General features: G+C 46.6%; 1 long non-coding RNA gene across 1 annotated transcript; it reads left to right on the forward strand.

The window, feature by feature from the left end:
• The first annotated feature begins 1,093 nt into the window (after positions 1-1,093).
• On the forward strand, positions 1,094-2,354 carry LOC140725344 (uncharacterized). The gene is made up of 2 exons (XR_012098325.1): positions 1,094-1,839; positions 2,218-2,354. It is a non-coding gene; the product is annotated as an uncharacterized lncRNA (long non-coding RNA).
• The last annotated feature ends 20,707 nt before the right edge of the window (positions 2,355-23,061 follow it).

Here is a 23,061-nt window from a genome sequence, read left to right on the forward strand (position 1 = left end):
CTTAGACACAGGATGGAATTGGGACTCTTCCTGACACAGGGTCAGGACCCTTCTAGAGTACAGGGCTGGGACCCATTTTAAACACAGGACACAGATACGGAGACCACACAATGATAGACGGTACTATAACTGGGCACAAGTTTGTTCCAAGCAGCGGTGAGCTCCTGACTCACCCTGGCGGGTTAACCTTGCCAGGTCCACTCTGGCAAGGGAAGGCGGCTTGCTGGCACTTGCTTAGGGAGGAGTCTTGGCTTGCTCTGGCAAGAAACTTAGTTGGCTCCAGCTAGACGACTTTGGCTCACACTAGCTTCAGTGACTTCGTTAATGCTCCATAACGCTCTCGCCCTGAACGGCTGAAAGCCGGAGAGTTATAAACTGCTGGCAGAATTTCAGATAGTGACGAGAGGGCATACAGGAGTGGCATACATCAGCTAGTTGGGTGATGTTGCAGCAACAGCCTTGCACTCAACGTCAGTAAGACCTAAGAACAGAACGTGGACTTCATAAAGGGTGGCTGTTTTCTTTTCTGAAGAGAAATGGGCTGCACTGTTTTTTAAATTTAATTCCAATGTCTCACTGTGCTTCAACAGGCAAGTAGTTGCCTCTGGTTCATTTTAAACTTGCTCATCACCACTCCAAGAAAAAGATGGAGCCAGGAATGAGAGTCTAACGTGTTTTACTTTAAGCAAGATGCACATGTATCATGTGGTAGCACCATGATGTATGTAATTCACATATTTTTTGCATTTCACCATAATGAATTACATTATCAACAAAGAATGCTTAACAAAACAATATATTTGCAAGATTACTTAAGTATGACTGAAATATTAAATACACATCAAGCAGCTTGTCCTGCAAGCGATATGGTCACTGCTGATCTGACCCAGTCTCCTCTCCTCTTCTGTTTCAATCTCCCATTCCCCTCATGTCCCTGATCTTAAAGAGTTTATTTATTTCTTGATTAATAAGCCTCAGTGATCCAACCTCTGAAAATCACCTGGGGGAGAGATTTACCATATGGTGTGCGAAGAGAGTCCTATGAACTTCCTTTTTCAATGGAAATATCTCAATATCTACCTTGTTGTGCCCCCATTGGAGAATTAAAACACTGATTTTTTGTTTTAATAAGATCACCACTCTTTCATCTAAATGCCAATGCGTATGTCTAATTTCATTGGTCTCTGTGTTGCCTTTATGTTGGGGTTAATTCGGGACTGCCATTACAGGTCAGGAGTGGCTCACGTAACACACATAATGTTAGGAGGCCGGAATGCGAGGGAGGGGGGAGCGAAACTGGGGACCCCGCTACACCGATACTATTAGTGTCACGCGATTCAGTAAACAAAAGAAACAGGTAACTCGTGAGCATATGGCTGCGGGCCAATAAGATGGACACAAGTGCCCGATATTACCTAATATGTAGCGGGGTTGTGCTGGGGGGAAAAGGGGTATAAATAAGAGCAGATTGTAAGGGGAAGTCAGAACGCCTTCTCCAGCGACTCCGTGGATTCGCTGTGCCAGTTACGAATTCTGCAATAAAGCCACGTTTTTGTAATATTCCGGTGTAAGTTGTCTCTCTTCCTAAACGAACACAGGGCAGAATTTCAAGCCCAACATTTGGTGACCCCGACGTGGGGAGGGAGAGACAACACAGGCTGGCGGGTCCGACGGCAGACAACTTGCGGCCGCAAGCTCGACTAAGGTCAGGAAGTGCCTGTTATATCTAAGACTTCCACTAGATAGTCAAATCACTGAGTTAGATCTTGTCTGCTGACGGACCCTCACCAACCCCAAATTACCCTGGGAGAGATCATTCCCGGTGCAGAATCGTGACTGGTAAGTACTAACTCTTATCTGTTTTTAGGAAAATTCTCCGCCCGTGGAAAAGACTTCTGAGTGAGGGTACCCGCCGCCCACGATGGGCATAAAAGTCTCAGGAGTGAGGAGAAAAGTGTTGCGGGCACCGTAGTACACAGGGATAATGACGGCGCCTACCTTAGACTGGTTGTTAAGAGGAGAAATCTCCCACGCGAAGGTCAGGTTTTGAAAGGCGACCGTCCCACATTTGATCCTCTCTGTGTACTAGGGAGCCATGAAGCACTTCAATTTCGAGTTACCAAAACTCAGACATTGGTGTGTTGAGTAACAGAGTATATGAGAGTTTTTAGAAATATGGTAAAATTGATAACACTGCGAGTTCAATAATCTTAACAGTGAGCAGCCGCAGGGGTCGGACACCATCAAGGTAGGAGTGGAAGTGTTCCTCCGAGGCCCAGGGAAGCTCACCTGGAACGGAAAACGGTGGCATGGTCCATACCCTGTCGCCGAGGTCTCCAACAGGGCATTAAAAGGTAAGAAGGGAGGGGGACAATAACTGGCATCATTTTCTACTGGCTAAATAAGACCTCTGGCAAGTGGGGAGCGTTTCTGGGACAGTCGGCTCTAGGACTGTCTATTTAAATTGCTATCTTTATCACGTGTGGTTGTTGTTGCATACGCTGTATTAGGACCCTAGTCATCCGGACTATAGATCGAGCCTTGACTGGAAAGAATGGACCTCCACCGGCGTACCAGGCACCCTTGTTCCCGGTGGAAGGGGAGGACACGGCCCTCCCGGAAAGCGGACGCACTATGGGAGGACACGGACTGAAATGGACCATGGCAAGGGGGGGATTGTGAATTTGTTCTTGAATAAGTTTTCTGAAATGTTGCATGCTACTTGTAAAAATTGCGGATGTTTAGGGAACCCCTACCCATATTTTGTGACCCTAGGTCGGACAAATCAGGATAAGCAAATAGGGAGGACACGCCAAAGAGTGCCGGGGGACGCTCACCTCTCTGCCTGATCCCGGCAGCCGCGGAAAAGATTGTAAGGGATGTGGGGATGTGGCCTCTGGGAGGCCAAGGGAGGGAGTGTTGGGGTTAATTCGGGACTGCCATTACAGGTCAGGAGTGGCTCACGTAACACACATAATGTTAGGAGGCCGGAATGCGAGGGAGGGGGGAGCGAAACTGGGGACCCCGCTACACCGATACTATTAGTGTCACGCGATTCAGTAAACAAAAGAAACAGGTAACTCGTGAGCATATGGCTGCGGGCCAATAAGATGGACACAAGTGCCCGATATTACCTAATATGTAGCGGGGTTGTGCTGGGGGGAAAAGGGGTATAAATAAGAGCAGATTGTAAGGGGAAGTCAGAACGCCTTCTCCAGCGACTCCGTGGATTCGCTGTGCCAGTTACGAATTCTGCAATAAAGCCACGTTTTTGTAATATTCCGGTGTAAGTTGTCTCTCTTCCTAAACGAACACAGGGCAGAATTTCAAGCCCAACACTTTATGACATTCGTTTAGTTTATAATATTTTTGCTTAGTAATTCGTTTGTTAGCATTTTCTAGTTAAAGTTAGGATTGTTTAAAGTAAATTCATTGTCCGTGATATATCGCGGCATGCGATGACATCACATCCGGTTTCGCCGCGTCTTGTGGGGAAAATACTGGTTTGGAGAAACGGGAAGGAGGGGGCACACATGTGCAAGATCAGAGCAAGAAAAGTTGTCTTCTACGCATTAGAAACACAGTGAAGCAACGCCGTAAGTTCATGAGATAATCGATATGTTGAATTAAAATGTTAATGCTGATTCTGTTAAAAGTAAGGACGGTTAATAAGGTTTATGTTTCGTTAGTTAAAGAGTTGCGGATAGTTTGTGTTGAAGTGTATTTAAAGCAGTCAATGGCATAAGTAGATTCTGACTGTATGCTGCATTTTAATGTAATGTAGTTGTAGTTTTACTTTTGCAAGTATTTACGATGTAAATGTGATATCAAGAAGGAAACAAATACTGTACAAATCTTGTATTGTTTTATCAACAGTTTTCACCGTACGTTAATGTGGAAGAGTGAACAGTAAACGGTTAATCTTACTGTGACCCTGTTTTCATTGACAACGGTTTACCTCGATGTTTAGTTCAGCGTTCTCTTACACCTGAGCGAGAACACTACAGTGAAAAGGCGGCGTTATCAGGTGTTTCAAGTGCTGCAATGACAACTCGATCCAGCATCAAGTCGTTGCCATCCAGCGACAGGGGCAGTAGGGCATCATCAAGTAAGGCCACCCATGCAAGAGCTAAAGCAGAATCCGCCAAGGTGCGAGTGCGCTACACCAAACAAGAAGCAAAATTGAAGATGGGAGTGGCTGTTCCACTGAGGTCACTCCTTGTTCTTCTGAGTTCCAGTGAGCAGAGGCCCAGAGCAATCAAATGCCTTTCAAAGGTTCAAAGTACATTTTATTATCGATGTATGTATACATTATACAATCTTAAGATTCATCTCTTTACAGGCTAACTACAAAACAAAGAAACCTAAAAGCAAACCCCATATACATGAAAAAAGTCTTTAACATCCAAAGTACAGAGAATAATAAAACTCATCAAGTCCATCAGAAAATGCCTTGGTCCTCAACACCCTGGCTTTTCCGATACCTTGACCTTTTCAATCAGTCCCAGCTCCATCCGAACATTGGGTTCTGCCTCTTGCCTCGACACCCTGACCTTTACAGTCTGGCCCGGTGTTTAACTCTCCAAACAAACAAAAGGTTCTGCTGCTTGGATACACCGGATTTCACTGCTTCCATTCAACCTGTAAATCTCTGCACATTGTGCTCAGTCACACCTGTCACCTGGGCACCACGGCTTCGATTTGGCCTCTGCCTGATCTTTCATACTCTTCCATACTCTTGGCGATGGGCCCACTGCCTCGCCTCGTCTTTGCTCTGCCACATTGAATTGCTTCCAAGTCCAAAGGGAAGTTACAGACTATTACTTGTGATGATCTCTTGCCAGAAAAAGGGTGGTCAACAAAGTAATTAGTTACTCTCCTCATTTCATTAGGTACCAGCCAGAAGTCACAGAAGTTCACCAGTGCCATCTTAACTGCAACACCTTTCAATCACAGAATAATTTTTGTAAACCTCCTTTGAATACTTTCCAATGACAGCACATCCTTTCTTATACAAGGGGCCCAAAGCTGCTCACAGTACTCCAAGTGAGGTCTCACCAGTGCTTTATAAGGACTCAACGTTACTTCCTTGCTTTTATATTTTTGCCCTCTTGAAATGAATGTTATATCACATTTGCCTGATTTGACCTGAAAATTAACTTCCAGGGAATCCTGAGCAAGATTCCAGGGAATCCTGTACATCAGATTTTTGAATTTTCTCTCCATTTGGAAAATAGTTTACCTTTTTATTTCTTCTACCAAAGTGCATGGCCATACACTTACCTGCACTGTATTCCATCTGCCACTTCTTCGCCCATTCTCCTAATCTGTCCAAGTCCTTCTGTAGCCTCTCTACTTCCTCAAAACCTGACTGGAAATATTTTAGTGAAAGAGTAACCTGGTTTTCCCTAATCTTGTATTTATTCCAAATCTGAACTGTCTCTTTTCAACTTCCACTGTGGTAGACATATAGTCCTGTGCCAAATTGTTAGGCAAATATATTTAGAAGACTTTTGCAAAGTAGTGGAGTGATTTTATGTATTGCACTGTTCTACTGCCACACAGAAAAGAACAAATTTCATGGCATTATGGGTAATCATAAACTTGGTTCTAATACGGATTTCTATTGTGGACAGAGAGTGGAAAGGGGGCGAGGAGAGAGGAATCATGGTTGCGAAAAGGGGAAGAGAGAAGGGAGGGAGCAGCAAGCACCAGAGAAACATTCTATATTGATCAATAAACTCATTGTTTGGAATCAAATGACTGCCTGTTGTTTTTTTTTAGTGCTGGTTGTGTCCGTATGCACGCCCCTGGTCCTGGCACTCCTCCCGTGGAACTCGACCCTCACCATTCCCAACATCGTTCACTCCCACCTGGTTGTAAGGGTAGACTGGGGTAACTTTATGTATCAAAACACGTCATTCATGGAGTTCATTGTAACAAGTTAAATTCATTATTATATACAGTGCCTATTCAACAACATTGAATCACAGTGGATTTGGTTTGGCTTTTGTACACAGATCAACAGAAAAAGACTCTTCCATGTCAAAGTGAAAACAGATCTCTACAAAGTGATCTAAATTAATTATAAATATAAAACACAAAATAATTAATTACGTAAGTCTTCACTTGCACCCCTTTTAATATGAGGCACCAAATCATTACTAGTGCAGATAATTGATTTTAGAAGTCATAAAATTAGTTAAATTAGTCCTGCTTTTGGAGTCCTATGTGCAGTCAAGGTGTTTCAATTGATTGTAGTAAAAATACACCTGTATCTGGAAGGTCCAAACACTGGTGAGTCAGTATCCTGGCAAAACTACACCATTGAAGACAAAAGAACACTCCAAGCAACTCCGCAAAAAGGTTATTGATAAGCAGAAGTCAAGAGATGGATACAAGAAATTTTCAAAGTCACTGCATATCCCTTAGAATACAGTTATGTCAATAATCAAGAGACAGAAAGAATATGGCACAGCTGTATATCTGCCTAGAGCAGGCCATCCTCAAAAACTGAGTGACCATGCAAGAAGGGGATGAGTGAGGGAGGCCACCAAGAGACCTATGACAATTCTGGAGGAGTTACAAGGTTCAGTGCCTGAGATGAGAGATTGCCCATACAACCACTGTTGTCCAGGTGCTTCACCAGTTTCAGCTCTAGCAAAGAAAAAGCCACTGTCAAAAAAAACTCACATAAAATCTTGGTTACAGTTTGTCAGAAGGCATGTGGGAGACTCTGGAAGAAGGTTCTATGGCCTGATGAAACCAAAATTGAACTTTTTGGCCATCTGACTAAATGCTATGTTTGGTGTAAGCCAAACACCACACATCATCAAAAACTTAAACCCTGCCGTGACGCATGGTGGTGGCTGGATGCTTCACTGCAGCCGGCCCTGGAAGGCTTGTGAAGGTAGAGAGTAAAATGAATGCAGCAAAATACAGGGAAATCCTGATGCAGTCTGCAAGGGAACTGCGACTTGGCAGAAAATTTGTTACCCAGCAAGACAATGACCCCAAGCATAAAGCCAAAGATACACAGGAATAGCTTAAAAACAACAAAGTTAATGTCCTAAAGAGTCCAGATATCAATCCAATTGAGAATTGCAAAGGACTTGCAAAGGGCTGTTCATTCACGATTCCCATGAATCTAACAGATCCTGAGCTGCTTTGTAAAGAAGAATGGGGAAAAATTGCAGTGTTTAGATGTGCAAAGCTAATAGAGACCTATTCACACACACTCAAGGCTATAATTGCTGCCAAAGGTGCATCTACTAAATACTGACTTGAAGGGGGTGAATACTTATGCAATTGTTTTGAGTTTTACATTTGTAATTAAATTAGATACTTTGTAGAGATCTGTTTTCACTTTAACACAAGAGTGTTTTGCTGTTGATCAGTGTCAAAAATGCCAAATTAAATCCATTGTGATTGAATGTTGTAAAACAAGAAAACATGAAAATTTCCAAGAGTTCTGACTAATTTTTATAGGCACGGTATATAGTGTTGGCACTAGATTGTAATTGCAAGGCTGACTCTGCAGTCAAACCTCCTTTAACTGTGTAACAGCTGTGGTTCGTCTATCATCGTCAATGAAGACCTCAACACCATAGATGATGGTATTGAGACCAGCGCTTGATTTGGATTTAAGTGAGGGAGAGTAGCACAGCATCAGCCTCACTCTCTCTTCCTGATTCCCATCTGGTTCCAGTGGCAAGACAAGAGTTGAGACGGCTGGAGGTGGGACTAGGCACAGTGGATGACCAGGACATCTTCTATGTCTTGTCATGCTCTACGCGTTCCACAACACTTGCAGAGACTGCCTTCTTGACCATTGGACCTTCCATTGGTCTCATCTGCTCAACCCACCGGAGTCTGTCTTCACATGCTGGGATAGACAACTCCCTATCTCACCGAGGATTTGAGACCCCTTGGCTACCCTCACCTGCTTTAACTGGCTTGTTGAAGCTGTTACCCGGGGTATGGCCGCTGTCGCATGCAAACAGCTATGGGAGCCACAGGTGAGAGCTGAGTGCCAGGTGAAGACCAAAGGTGGACAAACTGCCTGAAAAGGTTGCCACATGTTCCCCCACCAGAGGTGCTACTCCTCCCTGACATCCCATACACCCCATTGACAAGATCTGACCGACCCCAAGTTTTACTTCTACAATTTAAAATGGGAAGCTTTCTGCACAAACCATCAATGTGAGTGTGGAAGCAGCCCACTGACTCATAGAGTGATTTCAGAGTTTTAGTGTTGGACAATATCAGTTTAGAGATAGTTTAAACATAAACATAGAACAGTTCGTCACACTACAGGCCCTTCAGCTCATGAGGATTGTGCTGACCTATTAACGTAACCTAAGGTCAATCTAATGCTTCCCCTCCCTGCTGTACAGCTGTTCAGTTTTCTTTCATCTCTCTGCCTATCTAAGTATCTCTTAAACGTTCTTGGTGTATCTGTGTCTGTCACTACAGCTGGCAATGGATCAAACACACCTGTTCTCTGTGTAAAAATAAACTACTTCTAATATTCACTTCTATATTTTCCCACAGCCACCTGAAAGTAATGCTCCAGCATATTGGTTTCTCTGCCCTCTCATATTAGGTATTTCTTCCCTGGGCTGTCCATTCTATCAATACCTCTTATCACCTTATATACCTCTATCAGTTGACCTCTCATCCTCTTTTGTTCCAAAGAGAAAAGCTCCAACTCACTCAAACTTTTCTCATAAAGACATGCTCTTTCATGCTGGTAGCATCCAGAAAAATGTTCTCTGCACCCTCTCTAAAGCTTCCACAACCTTCCTTTAATGAGATGACCAGAACTGAACATACTCTGGTCAACCAGTGTTTTATGGAGCTGCAACTCACTGCTCTTGAACTCAATCCCCATCTAACGAAGTCCAGAATAAAATACATCTTCTTAAATACCCTATTGACTTGTGAGGTAACTTTACGGGATTTATGGCAATGGACGGCAAAGCCCCTCTGTTCCTGCACCTGCTCAGAATCCTGCCATTAACCCAGTACTCTTCCTTCAAACTCCACCTTCAAAAGAGAATCACTTCACACTTTTCTGGATTGGATTCCATCTGCCACATCTCAGCACAGCTCTGCAACCTGTCAATGTCGTATTGTGAACTCTGACAACCTCCTACGCTATCTAGAGCATCACCAACCTTTGTTACTTCTGCACTTTGTATTTGTTTTTGCTCTATTTCAACACCTGTTTTGCATCTCACAGTTTCAGTGTTGTGTTTCTCCCCCTCTCCTCACCTTCACTCTTCTGTCTTCATTTACTCCTCCTCCAGACAGATCTATTATGATTAATAAGCCCTCACTGCTAGCACCATGTATATATTCGGTCTCTCTGTCTCCACTCAATTACAAACATTCCCTTCATTCTCACCCCTTCCCTCCTGTTGTATGTTCACCATTTGCAGTGTTTTCTTTTGTGTCAAGCAGCAGTCACCTGATTTAATCCATCTCCCAGTCTTCCTGCCTTGCTGCAGGAAGAAATGCTAAATCACCAGGTGTAAAAGGGAACAGATGCACTGAGGCAAAGTGTAGAATGAAAATGTCAAGAATAAAAGAGACACTACAGCAGGACTGGAGAGAAAAAGATGATGAGTAGTTTGAAATGGTGGGAGGAGGGGAGGGAGAAATTCAAGATGACAGCTGAAACTGAGAGGGGGAGGGGTGAAATAAAGAGCTGGGACATTGATTGGTGAAAAGAATATAGGGCCGAGAAGGGGAAGTCTAATGGGAGAGGATAGAAGGCCATGGATGGAAGAAAAGTGGGGAGGAGCACCAGAGCAAAGAAAAGGGCAGGCAAGGAGATAAGGTGAGAGAGGGAGAAGAGGATGGGCAATGGTGGGGGGCATTATCAGAAATTTAAGAAATCGATGTTCATGCCATCAGGTTGGAGTCTACCTTGATGGTATACAAAGTGTTGTTCCTCCAACCTGAGTGTGGTCTCATCACAACAGCAGTGCATCTACAGACAGTATCTGCTGGTCTTTATTACATCTAGCACCTCCCTCCCCCTCCTCAATCTCTCTGTCTCTACCTCTTGTTATGACCCTAGTCCCCTCCTTTGTGAGAATCGCAAGAGCCCTAGTGAAGGGGGGGGGGTCAATGACCCAAGAGAGAGAGCGACGTGCTGAAATTGGACTCAGGAAAATAAGAGAGAAGCCTTAAGGTTTGGAATGTGGTCTGGCCTCTCAGCCAGACAAAAGCCACGGACATGGCCATTGTCTCTTGGAGACACCTTTGTGGAATGGGGACTGGACTACGTGCAAACCCTCAGGGCAATGTGGGCTGGGTGATGGGGAAAGATTGCCTCACCCCACCCTGATTGACAGCTACAACCCTGCAAGTCCCGATAAAAGGTGGGCTGCCGAGGCGGCCCCTCAGACGCACCAAGGAGACACACTAAGAAGACATGATAGTGCTTCCTGTCGGAGCGGGAAGCCATTTTGAAGGAAGCCATGTGCGTTAGATTCCGGATCGGGAGTCTGTGGCTGAAAACCAAAGGAAAATCGCTTTTAACTAACAACTGATTCCAGGGAATTGCTTCGCAAAGACAACGGGCAAGTGTTCTTTTCTCTCACCAATCTCTCTCTCCAACACGTGAAATGCCAGCGGTTCCCAAACGGAAAAGCCTGCAGATTTCTGAGTGACTTTTATATTTCCAGTGGACTCAGTATTATCCCCTAGACAACGATAGAGCTTATTTCTGATTGATTATTACTATACCTGTGCTTTAGATTGAGTATTGACGACGTATATGATCTGAATGTTTTGTATTAACCATACGTTTGTGCCCCTTTATAAATAAAAATGTTTGAAAATAGTACCATCAGACTTCAGCAGACCTCTCTATCTTTGCTGGTAAGTCACCCAGTTACGGGGAACGTAACACTCTCTTTATCTACTGATGTTTATTATGAACCCACTGTCTCTCAGAGCTTCATGCACTATACCCCTTACCACCTGGTACTTGTAAATACACCATCCCCTTCTCTCAAATCCTTTCATGGCGGAGTTGTGAAATAACAACAACCTCTCACTCTATGTCAATAAGACCAAGGAACTGAATATCAACTTCAGGAGAGAGAAACCAGAGGTCCATGAGCCAGTAATCATCGGAGGATCAGAGATGGAAAGAGTCAGTAAATTTAACTTACTGTGTGTCACTCCTTCAGAGGACCTGTCCTGGACCCATCATATAAATATTATTGCAAAGAAAAATACAACAGTGCCTCGACTTCCTCAGGAGGTTTGACATGTCATCGAAAACCTTGGCAAACTTCTATAGATGTGTAATGGACCGTGTGCTGACTAGATGCATTATGACCTGGTATGGGAACACCAATGCCTTTGAGTGGGAAGTCCTACAAAAGGTGGTGGATTCAGCCCAGTACATCATGGGTAAAACCTTCTCAACCAAAATGAAGGAGATGTACTTCTTCTTTAAAGAAAGCTTCCCTTCTGCCACCATCGACACTGCCCTCAACTGCATCTCTTCCATTTAGTGAACACCTGCTCTCACCTTGTCCTCCTGCCACCCCACCAGGGATTGGGGTTCCTCTTGTATTCACTCACCAGCCTCCACGTCCTGTCATAATTCTCCATAACTTCCATCATCTCCAGTGGGCTTCCACCACCAAGCATATCTTTCCCATCCCGCCCCCACTTGTTGCTTTTCACAGGGATCACTCCCTATGCAAATCCCTTGTCTATTCATCCCTCTTGACTGATCTCCCTCCTGGCTCTTGTCCTTGCCAGCGGAACAAGTGCTGCACCTGCCCCTACACCTCCTCCCTCACTACTATTCAGGGCCCCAAACAGTTCTTCCAGGTGAGGGGATACCTCACGTGTGAGTCTATTGGGGTCACATACTGTGTCTGGTGCTCCCGGTGTGGCCTCTTGTATAACAGTGAGACCCGCTAAAGATTGGGAGACTGCTTCACTAAGCACCTACACTCCATCCACCAGAAAAAGTGAGATCTCCCACTTTTAATTCCTCTTTCCATTCCCAATCTGACATGCCAGTCCACAGCCTTCTGTACTGTCACAATGAGGCCACACTCAGGTTGGAGAAACGACACCTTATATTCCATCTGGATAGCCTCCATCCTGATGGCATGAACATCGATTACTCAAACTTATGTAAGTGCATTTTCCCCCATGCCTTCTCCATTTTGCATTCCCTTTTCCCTCTCTCACCTTATTTCCTTATCCCCCCATCATATACCTCTGGTGTTCCTCCTTTCTTGTTTCCATAGCCTTTGTCCGCTCTCCCTTCTCCAGCCCTGTTTCTCTTTCAGCAATCAACTTCCAAGCTCTTTACGTCACCCACTCCTTCTACCCAGTTTCACCTATCACCTTGTGTTACTTCCTCCTCCCACAACCTACTAACTCGGACTCCGTATCTTTTTTTCTCCAGTCCTGATGAAGGGTCTCAGCCCGAAAAGTCACCCGGATGAGTACAGATCCACCAACACTCAAGAAGCTTGACACCATCCTGTACAAATCACCAGATTTGTAATGCATGAGTGAGGATGAATGAGCTCCAGATTGATATCCCAGCAACAAGAACAGAAAGGCCAATTCTCTCTCCCAGCAGTTCAACATCTCTGAGGACAACATCAATCCAGAACCCAATCACCAGTGATCAGCACTTTCCCCAAAATGGAGAATGCTGAGGATGACCTCATGGAGTTTTACAAAATTAAAATTAAAATAGTCTGTCATGGTCCCTTCTGGCATATCGCCCACCTGGCTATTTACCTCAGGAATTGGGCCTTAATCACCTCGTTTAGTTCCAATCATTCCCAGGTTCCACTAACTACAAACACCTGTCTTCCATCAGCAAATGCAGTATAAAAATGCTGTGAGCACAACAAGGAGCTGCTAGTTCATTGGTGTGAGTAACTTTGTTTCATGCTTCATCAGACTACCAGTTCAAGCATTGCTCCTGGATACTGACTCCATGCTCGCTATGTTAATAACGCCTCCTGACTCTGCCTCCACGCTTGTGTTCTGCACTTGGGTTTGTTTCCATGCCATGTCCTTGCAACATAGTCATGGCAGATAGCAGAACTCCCTCTCCTATGTTGGGGATGTCTAAGACAAGGGGGCACAGTTTTAAGGTTAGAAGATGCTATCAATCTGGAATGAGAAGGTATTGGAAGCAGGTATTCTCACAATGCTTAAGAGGCAACTAGAAAATTGAATTGCTGAAGTATTGAAGGTTATGGAACTAATGCAAATGATATGGATAGGAAAGGTTTAGAAGAATATAGGACAAATACAGGCAAATGGGATAAAGTCAGATTGGCATAGCGGTCAGCATAGACAAGGTGTCTGAAGGATCTCTTTCTGTGCTGTATAACTCCAAGAGTCTTTGACTCAAATGGGAAGAGCATAAATGTGTGTGTAGGTCTAAAGGGAACTTTTCTCGATGTACTGAGCTGCTTTTACAACAGTTTCTTGGAATAACTGACAAAGTTAATGGAATTCTGTAAACAATACAGGCTGGTGGTCTCTGGTGGTATTGCCACCTTCATCGGCTGCTGGGCTGCCTGAGGTTTGACAAGAAGCACCCTCAAACTGTGACAACCAAGCCCGTGGTTGGCACAGCCCAGACAATAGATTCCAACATTGAGGAAGTGGAGCCGGGGGGCAGTGCTGCACACTCTGAGAATTAATACTGTGGATCTGAAGCCACAAGGTTAGAATGAAAGTATGGAGGAGGGGCATATTCAGTCAGGGGATGAAGGAAATGAACATGCGATGTTATCACAGGGACTGGCAGATCGAAGCCCTGAAGATACCCAAAAAGAGGCGACTGAATCAGTGGACGAACACGAGCAACGAGAGGAGGAGAGGGAGGAAAACAACAAACAAACCATCGGAGATCAGGAAGAGCCAAACAATGAAGAGAGGCTGGGGGGTGTGTGGGGTGACTCCACCAATGGCCAAGTGTGCAAGCGAAGGAGAATAAAATTGGGCAAGAGAAAGCGATCTTTTGCAAAGAAGTTGGTTGGCGAGGGGAAGGAATTGAGATGGAAGAATAAACTTCAAAGGGAGCAAATCTTTCTAGGTCAGAGAAGTAGAAGGGGGCAACGGCGAACTTGCAGAAGAGTCCTCTGGTTTAGTGAACCAGTGCCTGAGGATGGGTCAAGGAAAGGAAAATGGATAGAGCAGTCCATTAGTCCTAGAAGGAACACAGAAGACCGTAAAGCGAATGAAGGTAAAAATATTAGTTTAAATATATCTGTGTGTACGTGTAAGAGTTTGAGAATAAATGTATAGGCACAATTGCTATATCAAGTTTTTAATATAAAGGGGTCGGTGTTCCAAAGATTTTGGGGCTCTGGAATATCCAAGTTGTAGAAGGCTACTGATCAAATGCTGATAACTGGGGCTAGTATGGATGACATCATTAAATGATGGGTTGAATGGCCTGATTCTGTGCCGATCTTTTGATGACACATCATGACATCACAGACCCTTTGTTTACCTGCAGTCTCCCACCTTGTAACTTGAATTTAATGACTTCCTTCCCATTGCAGGATGACCAGAACTGTACACAGCACTCCAAATGTGGTTTTCCCAACATCTTCCATAGGTTTTACAAACATTTGTGTTGATTTAGAGATACAACACGATGATGGGCTCTTCCACCCAATGAGTCCATCAGAATCAGAATCAGGTTTATCATCTCCGGCATGTGACAGGAAATTTGTTAACTCCGCAGCAGCAGTTCAATGCAATACATAATGTAGATAAAAATAAAATAATAATAAATAAAATAGACAAAATAAACAAACAAGTAAATCAATTACATATATTGAACAGATTTTTTTAAATGTGCAAAAACAGAAATACTGTATACTAAAAGAAAAGTGAGGTCGTGCCCAAAGATTCAAAGTTCATTTTGGAATCGGTTGGCAGAGGGGAATAAGCTGTTCATGAATCACTGAGTGTGTGCCTTCAGGCTTCTGTACCTCCTCCCTGATGGTAACAGTGAGAAAAGGGCATGCCTTGGGTGCTGGAGGTCCTTAATAATGGACGCTGCCTTTCTGAGACACCGTTCCCTAAAGATCTCCTGGGTAGTTTGTAGGCTAGTACCCAAGATGGAGATGACTAGATTTGCAGCTTCTTTCGGTCCAAACTGCCCAATCAGACAGATGTCATACATAATGGCCTTTGCAACTGATAATAGTGCTGCTTCGATGAGAAGAAGATACAGAGGATTCATTACTCATTGAAAAATGCTCTGCCTGACATACTTTGTGTCATCCATCTTGTGAAAATATTGGGAGAATGTTTATAAGACAGCCTTGCTGTGTGATAATGGCTGTCAACTTCATCACATTCAACACACTTTCATATCGTCTTTTTCAACAATTTTGTGAGGAAAGTGAACAAGATATTGAATGGCTACTAATGCACACTGAGGTACGATGGTTATCAAAAGGTAATTGTCTTTGCTGGTTTGTTGAAATTTGTGTAGCATCTGTGCCCCCAATTTACCCCCGTTCACCTAGGGTGAGCCGCCGTCATCCTGCTAACAGAGCAATACTTCGGTGTAATGCCCCCCACCCCAGTACACGCTCACAACACAATAATCAAATACACCAAATGCGAGTAAATAATTACAACTTTAACTATAAAGTTAGTGATGGGTTAGTAGAAACGGATAACCTAAAGGTGCCAAATCAGTAAGTTTATCAGTTTGCGCACATAATATTTTAATACATTGGAGCTCACGCCTCCAGTTCCTTCCACAATGACCTTCCAAGCCTTTGGCCACCATCCAAACTGCCGACTTCCGTATCCGCTGCCCTGGAATCGCTGCTCGCTCCTCACACGTCTGTCCTCCTCGCTCGCCTCCCTGAATAAGACCACAAACACCTGCTCAGCTTACTCATACAAGACAGCATAAGAATTCTCCATTGGTTAGTTCCCCCCTTACCTGCAGTTATAACCCAAACATTCCAGGCACAGAAACCCATTACAGCATTAAGTAACATTACAGAGAAGCCATTTCATTATAACAATACAGAGAAGCCATTCTGTTAGCCTGAATAGTTAACACCACAGTTAATGGTACTGACAGCCCTACATTTGGGACAGTATTGTAGTATTTCTAGGAGAACAAATTGTCACTGCTAAGTCTGACATATTTTATCTGTCAGATATAGTTGAAAAACTGAATTTATTAAACAGGGCAGTTATGGGGAAAAAACTGCAAGGAGGCTCTTACTGTTTTCCAAGGAAAACTCAAATGTCTCAGCAATAATATTGGATTTCACAAGTTTATGCCCTTTCCTTCCCTGGCCACTTTTATAATGCAATTACAAGATGATGATCTATAGACCATTAGACATAGGAGCAGAAATAGGCCATCTGGCCCACTGAGTCTGCTCCGCCATTCAACCATGGCTGACCCTTCTCTTTATCTCCCCCTCAACCGCAGATCCCGGCCTACTCCCAGTAGTCTTTGATGCCATGTCCAATCAAGAACCGATCAATCTCCACCTTAAACATACCCAATCACCTGGTCTCCACAGCTGTACGTGGCAACAAATTCCATAAATTCACCACCCTTTGGCTAAAGAAATTTCTCAGCATCCCTGTTTTGAAAAGGTGCCCCTCTAGCCTGAGGTTGTGCCCTTGTGTCCGAGACTCTCCTACCATGGGACACATCCTTTCCACATCTACTCTGTCTAGGCCTTTCAATATTTGAAAGGTGGCAATGAGATACCCTCTCATCCTTCTGAATTCCAGTGAGTACAGACCCTGAGCAATCAAACATTCCTCGTATGATAAGTAAGCACAAAGTACACTGCAGATGCTGTGGTCAAATCAACTCAGCAGGTTGGGCAGTATCCATGGAAATGATCTATCAACGTTTCGGGCCGAGACCCTTTGGCAAGACTGAAGAAGGAGGGGGTAGGGGCTCTATAAAGGTGGAGGGAGGGAGAGAAGGAGAAGGCTGGTAAACCACTGACTCTCAGAACTACCTCGACTATACCTCTTCCGACACTGCCAAATATAAAAATGCTATTCCCTATTCCATAAGATGATAAGACAAAGGAGCAGAAGTCGGCCATTTGGCCCATCGAGTCTCTCTGCCATTTCATCATGAGCTGCTCCAATCTCCCCTTTAGTCCCATTCCCCCGCTGTCTCACCATAACCTTTGATGCCCTGACTACTCAGATACCTATCAATCTCTGCCATAAATACACCCAATGACCCAGCCTCCACTGCCGCCTGTGGCAACAAATTCCACAGATACACCACCCTCTGGCTAAAAAAATTTTTTTGCATCTCCGTTTTGAATGGGCGCCTTGCAATCCTCAAGTCACGTCCTCTCATACTGGACTCCTCCCACCATGGGAAACAACTTTGCCACATCCACTCTGTCCATTCCTTTCAACATTCAAAATGTTTCTATGAAATCCCCCCTCATTCTTCTAAACTCCAAGGAGTACAGTCTAAGAGTGGTCAAATGTTCCTCATATGTTAACCCTCTCATTCCCGGAATCATTCTAGTGAATCTTCTCTGAACCCTCTCCAATGTCAGCACATCCTTTCTTAAATAAGGAGCCCAAAACTGCACGCAGTATTCCAAGTGAGGTCTTACCAGTGCCCTATAGAGCCTCAACATCACATCCCAGCTAATATACTCTATTCCTCTAGAACCACACAATGGAGTAAAGCGTCGTGGAGCTTGCAGACGTGAAGCCTGGAACAGTAGAGGCCCTTCAATCCACGATGTTGTGTCAACCTTTTAACCTTCTCTAAGAGCAATCTAACCCTTCCCTCCCACAAAAGTCACTATTTTTCTTTTCATCAATGTGCCTACGTAAGAGTCTTTTCAATGCCCCTAATGTATCTACCCTGGCAGCACGTTCCAGAGACTCTCTGCAGAATTATTACTTTTCGCATTTCTTTTTGTAGTTTAACTTTCTATGCTTTATGTATTTTATATAGTCCTCTATTATTGTGTAATTCTTCAATGAATTTTCAAGTAAATGCAGTTGACAATGGACTCTTTGCTGCAGGGGATTCCTCATGTAGCAGTATATCTTGATGATATTTTGATAACGGAAGCCACGGAGGGGAAGCATCTGCCTAACTTAAAACAGGTGATGAAGAGACTCTCAGATTCAGAACTGCGGTTGAAACGCGGGAAATGTGTCTTCCTGGCTCCGAGTGTGACCTACCTGGGACACAAAATTACAGCTGAGGGGCTTTGCCCAGTGGAGTAAAAAGTGAGAGCTATTAAGGAGGCCCCAAGCCCCAGGAGCATCACTGAACTCAGATCGTTTTCGGGCATGCTGAATTATTATGGCAAGTTTCTTCCGGACCTCTCAAAGGTTTTGGCCCCACTGTATAAGCTGCTTCACAATAACACTAAGTGGCAGTGGGGTGAAGAGCAGGAGGAAGCTTTCAAGACAATGAAAGAACTCCTGCACTGAGTGAAGCTGCTCGTTCACTATGACCCAGACAAGGAGATCACCCTTTCTTGCGACGCTTCGTCCTATGGAGTCGGGGCAGTTCTCTCACACGTAATGGAGGACCGTTCAGAGAAGCCTATTGCTTTTGCTTCACGTACCCTGACGGCTGCTGAGAAGGGATATTCACAGCTAGACAAAGAAGGTCTGGCCATTATTTGCGGTCAAACTTTTTCATCAGTACCTCTATGGTCGTGCATTCACAATTTAAATGGACCACAAACCACTGATGAGCCTTTTTAGGGAGACCAGATGCATCCCACAGCTAGCCTCAGCCAGGATACAGCGTTGGGCTTGTTGCACCATCAATAACTCATGCTGAGAGGTCGGAAGCGTGATATCGGCTTTTATTGACTGGAAGTTAAAACATGGAAACCTTTTTACGCCCAGAACGTTTAGATTTGGACCCCCAGGACCCTGACGCAGCTCTTGCCTTTGAACACTGGCTTGTGTGCTTCCACTCATACTTGGAGGAGGTTCGTGCCACCGACCCAGCTGTTAGGCACAGACTTCTACTCTCGAGGGTCGCCCCAAAAGTTTATTCATTCATCAGGGACCTCTCGACCTACGAGGGGGCGCTTGACACCCTCAAAAGACAGTACCTGCGGCCGGTGAACGCAGTCTACGCCAGGCACCGCTTGGCAACACGAAAACAGCGGCCTACGGAGTCGACTGCTGAATTTCTCCGAGCTCTACAGGCACTCGTGCGGACTTGTGACTGCAAAACGCTCACAGCGGAACAGCATGCGGAACTCTTGGTCCGAGACGCCTTTGTGACTGGAGTCAGGTCAGTGTATTTGCGCCAGCGGCTGCTGGAAAAAGCTGATCTTACCTTACGCTCAGCGATAGAGACGGCTGATACGTTGGAGGCTGCACAGCTGTACGCCGAGGCGGTCCAACCGCGCGATTCCCCGCCGCCACCGGTTCCTGCGGGCGAATTCGCCAACGCCGCTGCCAGTCACGGTGTCTCGAACTCCCCGACCTCGCCAGCCTTAAAACTTTGTTACTTTTGTGGGTTTCGGAAACATTCCAGAAACAGCTGCCCGGCCCGCGAAGCGACTTGTTCCAGCTGCGGGAAGAAGGGCCATTTCGCCAAGGTCTGTAAATCTAAACCGCGCCCGGGGTCGAGCAGTGCTGCGTCTGAGACCTGGGTGCCGCCATTTTGCATGCCCGGATGTGAACAACCATCTTGCATGCCCGGATGTGAGCGGCCATCTTTGCCGGCATCACCATGCCCCGCCCCTACCTACCCGTGTGCGACCTGGGAGCCGCCATCTTGCATGCCCGGATGTGAGCGGCCATCTTTGCCGGCGTCACCATGCCCCGCCCCTACCTACCCGTGTGCGACCTGGGGGCCGCCATTTTGCATGCCCGGATGTGAACAACCATCTTGCATGCCCGGATGTGAACAACCATCTTTGCCGGCGTCACCATGCCCCTACCTACCTACCCGTATGTGACCTGGGAGCCGCCATCTTGCATGCCCGGATGTGAGCGGCCATCTTTGCCGGCGTCACCAGGCCCCGCCCCCGACTCGCCCCGTTCAACACTGGCCACCGTGACCCTCGATCAAAGCGCTCCGCACCAGCTCGCAAGGTCAATGATGGACATCCTGGTGGAGGGACACAGGACTAGCTGCCTGTTTGACACGGGCAGCACTGAGAGTTTTATTGACCCGGCCACAGTGCAACGCTGTGGACTCGTGACACGGCCGGCACGTCAGAAGATCACCTTGGCTTCTGGGTCGCATTCCACAGACATCCGGGTGGGTTGTGTAGCGACATTGGTGGTGCAGGGCACAGAATATCGGAACTTTGCGCTACTGGTCATGCCTCGACTGTGCGCGCCTGTGCTGTTGGGGCTCGACTTCCAGAGCCATCTCGAAAGTGTGACTATGGCATATGACGGGCCCCTCCCACCACTCACTGTCAGGAATCCTCAGTTTGGTGGGACTTCGCCATATACTCCGTTACCACACACACATACACACCGAACCACACATCCCGCCCAGCACCATGCCGATAGCTGTGCTACGGACACTACTTGCAGCCTCTCCACCCTCAAGATCCCTCCCCCATCGCTGTTCACCAACCTGACCCCCGACTGTAAACCGGTGGCGACTAAAAGCAGGAGGTACAGCGCAGGGGACAGGGCCTTTATTCATTCAGAGGTGCAGCGGCTGCTCGGGGAGGGGATCATTGAGCCAAGCACAAGCCCATGGCGGTCCCAGGTGGTTGTTGTTCGGACTGGGCAGAAAAATAGGATGGTTGTGGACTATAGCCAGACCATCAATAGATTCACGCAGCTTGACACGTACCCCCTACCCCGCATCGCGGATATGGTCAACCAGATAGCTCAGTACAAGGTGTACTCGACAATAGATCTGAAATCCGCTTATCACCAGCTCCCCATCCGCCCAGAGGACCGCCCCTACACCACCTTCGAGGCGGGTGGCAGGCTCTATCACTTCCTGCGCGTCCCATTTGGTGTCACAAATGGGGTCTCAGTCTTCCAGAGGGAGATGGACCGGATGGTGGACCAGTACAAACTGAAGGCCACATTTCCCTATCTAGATAACATCACCATCTGTGGTCGCGACTGGTCGGATCACGACGCCAACCTCCAACGATTTTTCCAAGTGGCCGACGTTTTGAACCTCACTTATAACAGGGACAAGTGTGTGTTCAGAACCACACGACTCGCTATCCTTGGGTATGTCGTGGAGAACGGGGTCATTGGCCCTGACCCCGACCGTATGCGCCCCCTGTTAGAACTTCCCCTTCCCACCACTCTCAAGGCCCTCCGGCGGTGCCTGGGTTTTTTTTCCTATTACGCCCAATGGGTCCCCCATTACGCAGACAAGGCCCGCCCCCTGGTCAAGTCTACCACTTTTCCCCTCTCTGCCGAGGCCTGCGCGGCCTTCAGCCGCATTAAAGGGGACATTGCCAAAGCAACGATGCATGCGGTGGACGAGACCAGTCCCTTCTAAGTAGAGAGTGACGCCTCTGACTTCGTGCTGGCTGTTACCCTCAATCAGGAAGGCAGACCAGTGGCGTTTTTTTCTCGTACCCTTCACGGCTCTGAACTTCGGCACTCCGCGGTGGAGAAAGAAGCCCAGGCCATAGTGGAAGCAATTAGGCACTGGCGGCACTATCTTGCCGGCAAAAGATTCACCTTGCTGACCGACCAGCGCTCGGTTGCGTTCATGTTCAGCAACCAACAGCGGGGCAAAATCAAAAATGATAAAATTTTGCGGTGGAGAATAGAACTCTCCACCTACAATTATGATATCCTGTACCGGCCTGGCAGACTCAATGAACCCTCTGATGCCCTATCCCGGGGAACGTGTGCTAGCGCACAGCTCGACCAGCTGTATGCCCTTCATGCCCATCTTTGCCATCCGGGGGTCACCCGATTTTACCATTTCATTAAAGCCCGGAACCAGCCGTACTCCCTGGAGGACATCAGGGCGATGACCGGGGACTGCCAGATCTGCGCTGAGTGCAAACCGCACTTCTACCGTCCTGACACTGCACAGCTTGTCAAGGCCACCCGCCCTTTTGAGTGACTGAGTGTTGACTTTAAGGGCCCCCTTCCCTCCACCGACCGCAATGTCTATTTTCTCAGTATTATTGACGAGTACTCGCGATTCCCCTTTGCCATTCCCTGCCCCGACACCACTACCACGTCGGTCATAAAAGCCCTGCGCCAGCTCTTCACTCTGTTCGGATATCCCTGCTATGTCCACAGTGATAGAGGGTCCTCCTTTATGAGTGACGAGTTGCGCCGGTTCCTGCTAGCTAGGGGCATTGCTACTAGTCGAACCACGAGTTATAATCCCCGGGGGAATGGCCAGGTGGAGAGGGAGAATGCCACAGTGTGGAAGGCCACACTTTTAGCCCTTAAGTCAAAAGGGTTGCCAGTCTCCCGATGGCAGGAGGTCCTCCCTGAGGCACTCCACTCTATCCGCTTCCTGTTGTGTACGTCCACTAATGCCACCCCTCACGAACGCTTATTCTCTTTTCCCAGGAAGTCTGTCACCGGGACCACCCTACCTGTTTGGCTGACGTCCCTGGGGCCAGTGCTGCTACGTAAACATGCGAGGAGTAATAAGTACTCCCCGCTGGTCGAGAGAGTTCACCTCCTGCATGCTAATCCCCAGTATGCCTACGTGGTCTTGCTTGATGGGCGGGAGGACACGGTCTCTGTCCGCGACCTGGCGCCCGCCGGAGCAGCAGACCACTACCCCGTACACTCCACGGTAACTATGAACCCTGTACCCGAGGTGACACCGCACACACCGTGCCACACCCAGACTCCTCACGATGCTCATGTACTGGGTATCTCGTACGCGTCTATTCCGGGGGCCTCGCACATACGCGAGGGATCCTTGACGCCTCCAGTTCGGACAGAACCAACCCACTCTCCGCCTCTGGTGCAAACACCACCTCCGGCACCTGTGCCATCACCACCTCCGGCACCTGTGCAATTGCAGCCGGAGCTACGTAGATCGCAGCGGACGAT

The sequence above is a fragment of the Hemitrygon akajei genome, chromosome 3, assembly GCF_048418815.1.
Source record: "Hemitrygon akajei chromosome 3, sHemAka1.3, whole genome shotgun sequence".
Classification (NCBI taxonomy): Eukaryota; Metazoa; Chordata; class Chondrichthyes; order Myliobatiformes; family Dasyatidae; genus Hemitrygon; species Hemitrygon akajei.